This window comes from Triticum urartu, chromosome 7A (genome assembly GCF_056163025.1).
Source record: "Triticum urartu cultivar PI428250 chromosome 7A, HENAU_Tu73, whole genome shotgun sequence".
NCBI lineage: Eukaryota > Viridiplantae > Streptophyta > Magnoliopsida > Poales > Poaceae > Triticum > Triticum urartu.
In genome coordinates this window covers 98,510,209-98,520,825 of record NC_141879.1, presented here as the reverse complement: position 1 = coordinate 98,520,825, position 10,617 = coordinate 98,510,209, and the positions used below count along the sequence as shown (strand labels likewise).

Below are 10,617 nucleotides of genomic sequence, written 5' to 3'. Positions count from 1 at the left end.
TCACCGGACTCATCCCGCCCGTGTGTTTTGAATTTGAAACGCAAGCTCGCTTAGTTGGCATCAATGCCCACTCCAGCAGTTTGCCAACCCCATTTACTCATGTAGATCATGCAGGGTGCAGCACAAAGGATGGCTGCATTACACGTGGAATGCACACCAATTTCCATGACACACACATTGACAGCAACTTTATATAATTTTCGTTTATGAACCTAGGCCGCCCTATTTTTGCACACAATCAAGTTCACAGACCAGCAAAGTTAATGGAAAACTCAAGCAGCATCTTAGTCTGAATAACCAACAGTCCTAATGACCGTCCTCGCTGCATTTTCAGGTAAATTCAGGTTTTGTAATAGAGACAAACGAGTAGATATCAGTTACAAGTAAAAGAAAAGATGCTCATTTTCAGTTCGTACATATCAAAAACAGTCATGTCTAACATATAAATTATCACAGGCTGTAGGATGACCTACATTATCACAGCCTAAGTTCAGCCGCCTTATGACAGTTATTCCTACGGTGCCCTTCAACCCCACAGTTCTTGCATCTCGCCGGCCTACGTGGTTGCTTTGGTACATCGCCTCGTTCAGGGCAGGTTGTCCTCTTATGTCCTTGTTGCCTGCATATGCCGCAAAATCTAGTTCTCTTGCTTAAACCCTCATATGGAGCCTTCTCTCTGCTGTTTGTTGGCCTCCCCACTTGCTTCCGCTTTGCTGGTGCTAGCAGGTTGTTGAGCCTAGTCACAGACTCGTTAGCTGAAATGCTCTCATCGTTTCCGATGATAACTTATGTACCTTCTACTGCCTCGAATGCATCAATTTCTTGTTCAATCCTGCTGGGAACCATAGTATTACCTGCCAACCTATCTTCCAATCCTAGGCCATCTCTGACCTCGGTGAATGGCTTAATTTCAGCTGCGCATTCTTTGAATAGTGTAGTCAATCGCTCGTATGCTGCAACACTCGAGTCTCCCATCCGAACAAGCTCCATGGCTTGCATGTACATGTTGAAATGCCGGAAACTAAATGGGTTTTGCTGGGCATTGTCTCTCTGGTACTGCATCAGGTGCGCTGGAAGTACATCTCTTGCGTCCCTTGTCCACCTTGTCACAATGTGTTTCTTTGGGATCTCTGTCACACGAATGAAGTCGAGCACCTGCATTAACGCAAATGCTAACATCATATAGATATCTGTGATATAAATAATGTGTCAGGCCTACAATCTCAATGTGTTTTTTCTGTGCCCAGGACATGTGCATTACCTTCAAGATATGGCTGCACAACAGCCCCATGTGTGCAAATTGCCCGCACTCACAGTCAAATTCTTCTCCTGCTTCAACGACCGTCACTTTGTATGAGGTTCGGCACCATTTCTCCCTCTTTGCAGCATCTGTATGTATTGCCACGTACTCTTTGCCCTTTTCAATCTCTTCTACCTAATATGCACCACACTCATATAATATGTGACCAAATTGCTCAAACATTGCCCTTGTGTAAATCTTCCCGGCATGTCTCTCAGTTGCCAGATTTGCTCGCATAAGAGGCCTTCCCTGAGAAACAATGCATCAATAAGTAAGCAGTTAGTTCATCATACGAAAAAACCGAAATTTTAATCTGGAAAATTTGTATTTCATTCACCACTTACTATTGTTGTCCGCTTCTCCTCATAATTCTCCTCAGATTCTCTGTCAAAAATTAAACTCATGTATTTCCTCACAAAGATATGCATTGGACACCCAGGGGGCACATAGTTCTTCAACATATGATTTGCGCTTTCACTCCGTTGAGTACTAGTCATCTTTGCACAGAATACGCCCTTGAAATACGGCTTTGCCCATTTGTGTCGTATCTCGTACAAATTAGTCATGTAGTCATGATTTTTCAAGTTGTATTTCTCTATTAGGTACTTCCATCCTTCCTCGAACTCATCTATTGTTAGCATGTGGTTGACAACCTTATGGAACTCTGGTTGGAAATCACTCTTCTTTGAGTACAACGGGCCTAGCGACTCCTTTGCCTTCTTTAGCACATGCCACTTGCACCATCGGTGTGCCGTGTCTGGCATCACATTTTGTATGGCAACCTCCATTGCCCTGTTCTGATCTGCAATTCACAAATACAATGGTCAATAGTGTTTCACCCCACCTGATTCAATGCATAAATGCAACATAAATTAAATTATTTCTGCACCATCTTACCAGTCAGGATTGTCTGTGGTGCACTACCGCCCATTATCCTAACAAACTATGAGAGGACCCACTCAAAGGTTTCAACTGTCTCATGCCTCACAAGCACACCAGCTAATATGATGCTCTGGAAATGGTTGTTGACACCAACAAATAACCCAAAGGGCATGTCATACAGGTTTGTTCTGTACGTCATGTCAAATGTAACCACACCCCCAAAGAACTTATACTGCGGCCGGCTGTTACCGGTAGCCCACATAAGGTTGCTGATTCTGCCCTCATTGTCTGCTTGAACCCGATAGGTAAACTGTGGATCCTTTGAGCACAGATCATGGAAGACTTCCATTGTTTTCCTCACATCATCCTCGGAATTCTCGTGGCTAATCTTGCCACACAAATTTCTTAATGCTCTTTTAGTGAACGGCACATTCTCCATCCTCCCGAAGAAGCTGCCTATAATGCTATACACCTTAGCAAGATTTACATTATTTTGCCGCAACTGCTTCACTAGGTCCCTGCTGTAAACATCAATATGCTTGTGTGACGGCCAGTGTATTGTCTGTCCATAAGTTTGGGAAAGTGCATGGTTGTGCCCATCTCGATGCTCTGCTATGTACCATCCATTGTCCTTTCACCGAAGTAATCTGATGAGTGCTGGGCATTCACAGCGGCACGAACGAGTATTTTCGACAATTGGCTTCCCCTGATACAAGAAAGAAGCAAGTCAGATACATAATCAGGGATTTTCATACATGATCATAATAGGAAAATGCTACAGCTCTTGGGGTGTATAATTATCTGTACCGTGCATCCGCAAACTATCTCTTGCATACACTTGGTCCTGCTAACATTTAGCCTGCTCTTTCCATATCGTATTCCAAATCCCTTCTCCCATGAATACAGATTGTAAAAGTCATAAGCTTCTCTGAGCGTGTCAAAAGTTGTTCCAATCTTTGGCACCGTAACCACTTCGCCTGGATGCTCCGCAAATTCCCTGACAGTCTTCTCCAGCGCCGTTACCCTGTCTGCACAAGGAGGCCTTCCTGGAGCAGCAGCACCAACTCACACTCTGCACAGACAGATCAACGAATGAATTACATGTGACTATCAGGTACAGCCTAACGTTTTGGAATTACAAACCGTAGAATGATGTCATTAATATATCATATCACAAATCAGCTGCTCAATATATATCTGCATTAACAAATTCATGCGACCTACCAACACCCATAGATATCTAACTCATCAGAGGTTATGTACTCTGTTCCACCGTCGCTTCGTCAGTTAAATGTCGCAAATCTGACAATACAGACTACTTTGCTGAACAGTACAGAGTATTTTGATTCACATGGTCGTACCTTTGCGTCCACCCTGGTGTTTTGGGGTCAATTTGTTCAATTGAGTTCTCGGAGGACCGAGCCATGTCCGCGGCTCCTGCCTCCGCCGGGCATATCTGCCCGTCGGCGCTTGAAGCCGCCGGGGCTGCATCCTGAACCTCGGCCACCGCGGCAACTAGGAACCGCACGGGTTACATTGAGCCGTTGTTATCATTCACCTCTTCCAGTAGTGTTCTTATCAATCATAAATCAAGTTTAGAAGACCGAATCTAGACCAGTTCCCAACCACAGAGCCAAAAACAATGATAATATTTGGCCAAGCATCAGATCCGTACCTGTTTATAAGCTGAAGTAGGAACTCCATGGTCGCCGGAGCCTCTTACGGGCTGCTTCGCCGCCCACTTCCTCCCGCCGGAGTCAATATCTCCGCCTCGAGTCCGATGGGGATGATAAAGAAATCCAACCTCACTCCTCTAATCGGCCACTGTCCCAACTACTGCAATAACTACGGGCTCTGCCGACGCTAGCGGAAAGCACCGGGCCTGATCCACGGATCAGGACGGCGGCGAGAAGCTCGAGCCATGGCTCAGCCGTGCTCATGCGACGGCGTGCATTTCTCCATTGAACTTGCCCCAGCTGTCAGACGAGTATTGTGACGTATATCTAAATTTCCCGTCATCGCTATGGACCCACCCACCCGAACTAGCATTGAATACAGCGAATCTCACAGCAATCCTGGACGGGTGTGATTCCGAGCTCCTGTGAGCTCGCGATCACATACTCCGCGTCCTGTAGTATAGCCTTATTCTTTCATCACTCTCTATGTGTTACTTTGCCAGCATATTCCATGTGCTGACCCGTTTCGGGCTGCAACGTTCATGTTGCAGACTTTTCAGACGACGAGTAAGGTGCCTTTAGGTCGTGGTTCTATACTCAGTTATGCCTTTGGAGTTGATGGACTCACTTATCTTCCAAGCCTTCCGCTGTTATCGTTATTAGATGGCCTTAAGCCATATTTATTGTAATAAGTTCTCTTTTGAGACATTCGATGTAATAAGTGTGTGATTGCTACTCTGTTATAAATCCATTCAAGTACTGTGCGTGTCAGCATTACTGATCCAGGGATGACACTGTAGCACGGAGATCAGACTGTTTGAGGTTTGGTCGCTACACTATCATACCACATCACAACCATTTTAATAGCATGTTGGCACGCAAGGTAAACCATTATAAGCTCCTAGCTAATCAAGCATGGCACAAGAAACTATGATCTCTAGTTGTCACTGCAACATGTTTATTCATAATAGGCTGAATCAGGAACGATGAACTAATCATATTTACAAAAGCAAGAGAGGTCGAGTTCATACCAGCTTTTCTCATCTCAATCAGTTCATCATATATCGTCATAATTGCCTTTCACTTGCACGACCGAACGATGTGAATAATAATAACAGTGCACGTGCACTGGACTAAGCTGGAATCTACAAGAATTCAATAAACAGGAGAAGACAAGGCAATATGGGCTCTTTTGTCAGATCAATAATAATGCATATAAGAGCCACTTCAACAATTTAATTATGGTCTTCTCCTATCAACCCCCAAAGAAAAGAAAAGAAATAAAACTATTTACACGGGAGAGCTCCCAACAAGCAAAAAGAAGAACATGAAATCTTTTGGGGTTTTATTTTTAATTACTACTACAAGCATGGAATTTAAAACTAGCTAAAAGCTACAACTAATTTTTTTGGTTTTTCTTAAGGTTTATTGAACACACAAGAAGAAATCATAAAAAGGAAAATAAACTAGCATGGATGATGCAATGAAAAAGTATGATCACCGACATCTAGCAATGAGAGTGTGAACATGAATGTAATGTCGGTGAGAAATACGTACTCCCCCAAGCTTAGGCTTTTGGCCTAAGTTGGTCTATGGCCATGGCTGGCCTAGCGGATATCCATAGTAATAGTTGGGGTCGTACTGCGAAGAAGAAGACTCTGATTCCCCCTGGTTGGCAATCATCTCCGGATCCCATAGGTAATTAGACTGTCGTGGAGGATCAACTTGTGGTTCCGACTCTGGCTCTGTGGCTGATGTAGGGTTCCGGTAGGCGTGAATAGCCTCTAACGAAACAAGGTACTTTCCTGCAGATAAATCAAACAAGGAAGGAGCAGGCAGGGTAATAGTCTCAGGATGATGTTTATCAAAGAACAATTTGTATTTAAGCTCCCCTTTCCTCTTCTTAATAATAAAATCATGTGCCACCATACTCTTATAATCTAAATAAATAGTGGGCAACAATTTTTCTTCCTTCCCATAATGCCTAATACGTATGTTGAAATGTGCAGCTAGGCATGAAGTATAGATGGCTCCAAAGATGGGCCCCTTTGTACGGTTCAGACTTAACCGTTTAGCAATAATACCGCCCATACTAATAGAGTTATCACAGAATAAACCGTGGAACAAAATAATAATATCAGGAACACTAAGGTTTCCACAGTTTCGGCGACCAATTAAGCAACGACTAGCAAATATTGCAAAGTAGTGTAAACAGGAAAATGTATGCTAGTGATTCGTGCATCAGAAACCTTCCTCGTTTCCCCTACAGTGATGGTATCAATAAACCCATCCACATCGTCACAATGTGGTTCCTCTACACTGCCCTCGAAAGGGATCAAACAAACCCGACAAAAATCATAAAGTGACATCTCCTTATGCTCATCATATAAATAAAATTCCAACATAGGTGGTGAGCTCCTAGCATGGAAATGAAAGTTTTGCACAAAGATATTGGTGAGTAAGAGATACTGTTCGCGTCGGTCATGGAGGAAGGCGGTGAGGCCTGCATTCTCAGCCAATTCATAAAAGTCTTCATAAATCCCGGCTGCTCTCAAGAAATCATCAGAAGGCTATTCACACGGCCGAACCTCCGCGGTGCATGGCAGATTATATTTGGGCCTCTCTGCCTTTTCATTTTGCTTTTCCTTCGAGCTTCGACTCGATGAGCCCCTCAAAAATCTCTTCATTATTTTCTAAAAAATTCTGAAAGTTTTAGTAACCTCAAATAAAAGTGAGCCAAACTCAACAATATTGATAGCAACTACTCGTACAAGTGCCTAGAGCTAATATCATGCATCAAAACTACTTGGAACCACATAAATTTGACATGCAAGCTCAAGAACAGGGTCACCTAAGCAGCATAAATTTGCAATGAATAAAGCACTAGAACTAAAACTAATTGGACCAATGGAGGAGTCACATACCAAGGATCAATTCCCCCAAGTAGTTTTGTGAGAGGTGCTTTGAGCAAGGAGATCGAAAATCGCAGCAAAATGAGATAGAACTCGTGCTTGAGCTGGATATTCGTGTTTGTGGGAGGAAGAGGGAGTGTGTGGGTGCAAGAATAAGTGGAGGAGGACCACCATGGGCCCACGAGGCAGGGGGCGCGCCCAGGGGGTAGGGCGCGCCCTCCACCCTCGTGGCCAGGTGGATGCCCCCTGCTGTGTTCTTAGTGCCAAATATTCTCAAATATTCCAGAAAAAAATCATATTTAAATTTCAGGGCATTTGGAGAACTTTTATTTTCGGGGTATTTTTATATTGCACAGATAATTCAGATAACAGACGGAAAATACTCTTTTTATTTTATTTAATATAAATAATAGAAAGTAAAAGGAGGGTACAAAAGGTTGTGCCTTCTAGTTTCATCCATCTCATGCTCATCAAAAGGAATCCACTAACAAGGTTGATCAAGTCTTGTTAACGAACTCATTCCGAATAACATGGAACCGGAGACATTTCGAATAACACTATGTTACCTCAGCAGGGATATGCACATCCCCAATAATAAGAATATCATATTTCTTTTGACAATAGGTAGAGGAAATTCAAAACCTCCAATAATAATCGATGGAATTTCTCCAATAGAATTGATACTGTGGACTTGAGGTTGTTTCCTCGGAAAGTGTACCGTATGCTCATTACCATTAACATGAAAAGTGACATTGCCTTTGTTGCAATCAATAACAGCCCTTGCAGTATTCAAAAAGGGTCTTCCAAGAATAATAGACATACTATCGTCCTCGGGAATATCAAGAATAACAAAGTCCGTTAAAATAGTCACGTTTGCAACTACAACAGGCACATCCTCACAAATACCGATAGGTATAGCAGTTGATTTATCAGCCATTTGCAAAGATATTTCAGTAGGTGTCAACTTATTCAAATTAAGTCTAGGATATAAAGAGAGAGGCATAACACTAACACCGGCTCCAAGATCACATAAAATAGTTTTAACATAGTTTCTTTTAATGGAGCATGGTATAGTGGGTACTCCTGGATCTCCAAGTTTCTTTGGTATTCCACCCTTAAAAGTATAATTATCAAGCATGGTGGAAATTTCAGCTTCCGGTATCTTTCTTTTATTAGTAACAATTTCTTTCATGTACTTAGCATAAGGATTCATTTTAAGCATATCAGTTAACCGCATATGCAAAAAGATAGGTCTAATCATTTCAGCAAAGCGCTCAAAATCCTCATCATCTTTTTTCTTGGATGGTTTGGGAGGAAAAGGCATGGGTTTCTGAACCCATGGTTCTCTTTCTTTACCATGTTTCCTAGCAACAAAGTCTTTCTTATCATAACGTTGATTCTTTGATTGTGGGTTATCAAGATCAACAGTAGGTTCAGTTTCTATATCATTATCATTGCTAGGTTGAGCATCATCTGAACATTATCATTAACATTATCACTAGTTTCATGTTCATTACCAGATTGTGTTTCACATCAGAAATAGAAATATCATTTGGATTCTCAGGTGTTTCAGTAATAAGTTCACTAGAAGCATGCAGAGTCCTATCATTTTTCTTTTTCTTCCTTTTAGAAGGACTAGGTGCATCTATATTATTTCTCTAAGAATCTTTCTCAATTCTCTTAGGGTGGCCTTCAGGATACAAAGGTTCCTGAGTCATTCTACCAGTTCTAGTAGCCACTCTAACAGCATAATCATTATTATTACTATTCAATTCATTGAGAAAACCATTTTGAGCCTTAAGTACTTGTTCTACTTGAGTGGTAACCATAGAAGCATGTTTACTAATAACTTTAAGTTCACCTTTGATATTAGCCATATAATCACCCAAGTGTTCAAGCATATTTGAATTGTATTTCAATTTTCTACCAAAATAAACATTAAAATCTTCTTGCTTAACCTTAAATTTATCAAACTCATCTAAGCATGGGCTAGCAAACTTAGTAAATGGGATTTCAGCTTTATCATATCTATAGAGAGAATTTACCTTTACTACCTGTGTCGGGTTATCAAGACCATGGATTCCTTCAATAGGTAATGGATTAAGATCATATGTTTCTTCAACAGGCGGTAAATTAAGACTGTGTATTGCTTCAATAGGAGGTAAATTCTTAACATCTTCAGCTTTAATACCTTTTTCTTTCATAGATTTCTTTGCCTCTTGCATATCTTCAGGACTGAGAAATAGAACACCTCTCTTCTTCGGAGTTGGTTTAGGAATAGGCTCAGGAGCTGGCTCAGGAAGTGTCCAATTATTTTCATTTGTCAACATATTATTCAATAGAATTTCAGCTTCATCCGGTGTTCTCTCCCTGAAAACAGAACCAGCACAACTATCCAGGTAATCTCTGGAAGCATCGGTTAGTCCATTATAAAAGATATCAAGTATTTCATTTTTCTTAAGAGGATGATCATGCAAAGCATTAAGTAATTGGAGAATCCTCCCCCAAGCTTGTGGGAGACTCTCTTCTTCAATTTGCACAAAATTATATATATCCCTCAAAGCAGCTTGTTTCTTATGAGCAGGGAAATATTTAGCAGAGAAGTAATAAATCATATCCTGGGGACTACGCACACAACCAGGATCAAGAGAATTAAACCATATCTTAGCATCACCCTTTAATGAGAACGGAAATATTTTAAGGATATAAAAGTAACGAGTTCTCTCATCATTAGTGAACAGGGTGGCTATATCATTTAATTTAGTAAGATGTGCCACAAAAGTTTCAGATTCATAACCATGAAAAGGATCAGATTCAACCAAAGTAATTATATCAGGATCAACAGAGAATTCACAATCCTTATCAGTAACACAGATAGGTGAAGTAGCAAAAGCAGGGTCAGGTTTCATTCTAGCATTAAGAGATTGCTTCTTCCATTTAGCTAATAACCTCTTGAGCTCGTATCTATCTTTGCAAGCTAAAATAGCTAGAGCAGCTTCTTTTTCAAAAACATAACCCTCGGGAATAACAGGTGATTCATATTGATTAGGGGGAGAGTCTTCATCATCACTTTCGTCAATATTATCAGTTTCAATAATTTGATTCTCTCTAACCCTAGCAAGTTGTTCATCAAGAAATTCACCAAGTGGCACAGTAGTATCAAGCATAGAAGTAGTTTCATCATAAGTGTCATGCATAGCAGAAGTGGCATCATCAATAACATGCGACATATCAGAATTAATAACAGAAGCAGGTTTAGGTGTCGCAAGCTTACTCAAAACAGAAGGTGAATCAAGTGCAGAGCTAGATGGCAGTTCCTTACCTCCCCTCATAGTTGAGGGATAAATCTTGGTTTTTGGATCTCTCAAGTTCTTCATAATGATAAGCAGATATAAATCCCAAGTGACTCAAAGAATAGAGCTATGCTCCCCGGCAACGGCGCCAGAAAATAGTCTTGATAACCCACAAGTATAGGGGATCGCAACAGTTTTCAAGGGTAGAGTATTCAACCCAAATTTATTGATTCGACACAAGGGGGGCCAAAGAATATTCTCAAGTATTAGCAGCTGAGTTGTCAATTCAACCACACCCAGAAACTTAATATCTGCAGCAAAGTGTTTAGTAGCAAGGTAATATGATAGTAGTGGTAACGGTAGCAAAAGGTAATGATAGCAAAAGTAGTGTTTTTGGTATTTTGTAGTGATGATAGCAATAGCAACGGAAAAGTAAATAAGCGAAGAGCAATATATGGAAAGCTCGTAGGCAATGGATCGGTGATAGAGAATTATGCCGGATGTGGTTCATCATGTAACAGGCATAACCTAGGGTGACATAGAACTAACTCCAA

The 10,617-nt window shown here is 41.2% G+C and overlaps 1 pseudogene; it reads right to left on the bottom strand.

Moving 5' to 3' along the window:
* Positions 1 to 477: 477 nt before the first annotated feature.
* LOC147958222 (protein FAR1-RELATED SEQUENCE 5-like) lies at positions 478 to 3,214 on the bottom strand (annotated as a pseudogene).
* Between the last annotated feature and the right edge of the window lie 7,403 nt (positions 3,215 to 10,617).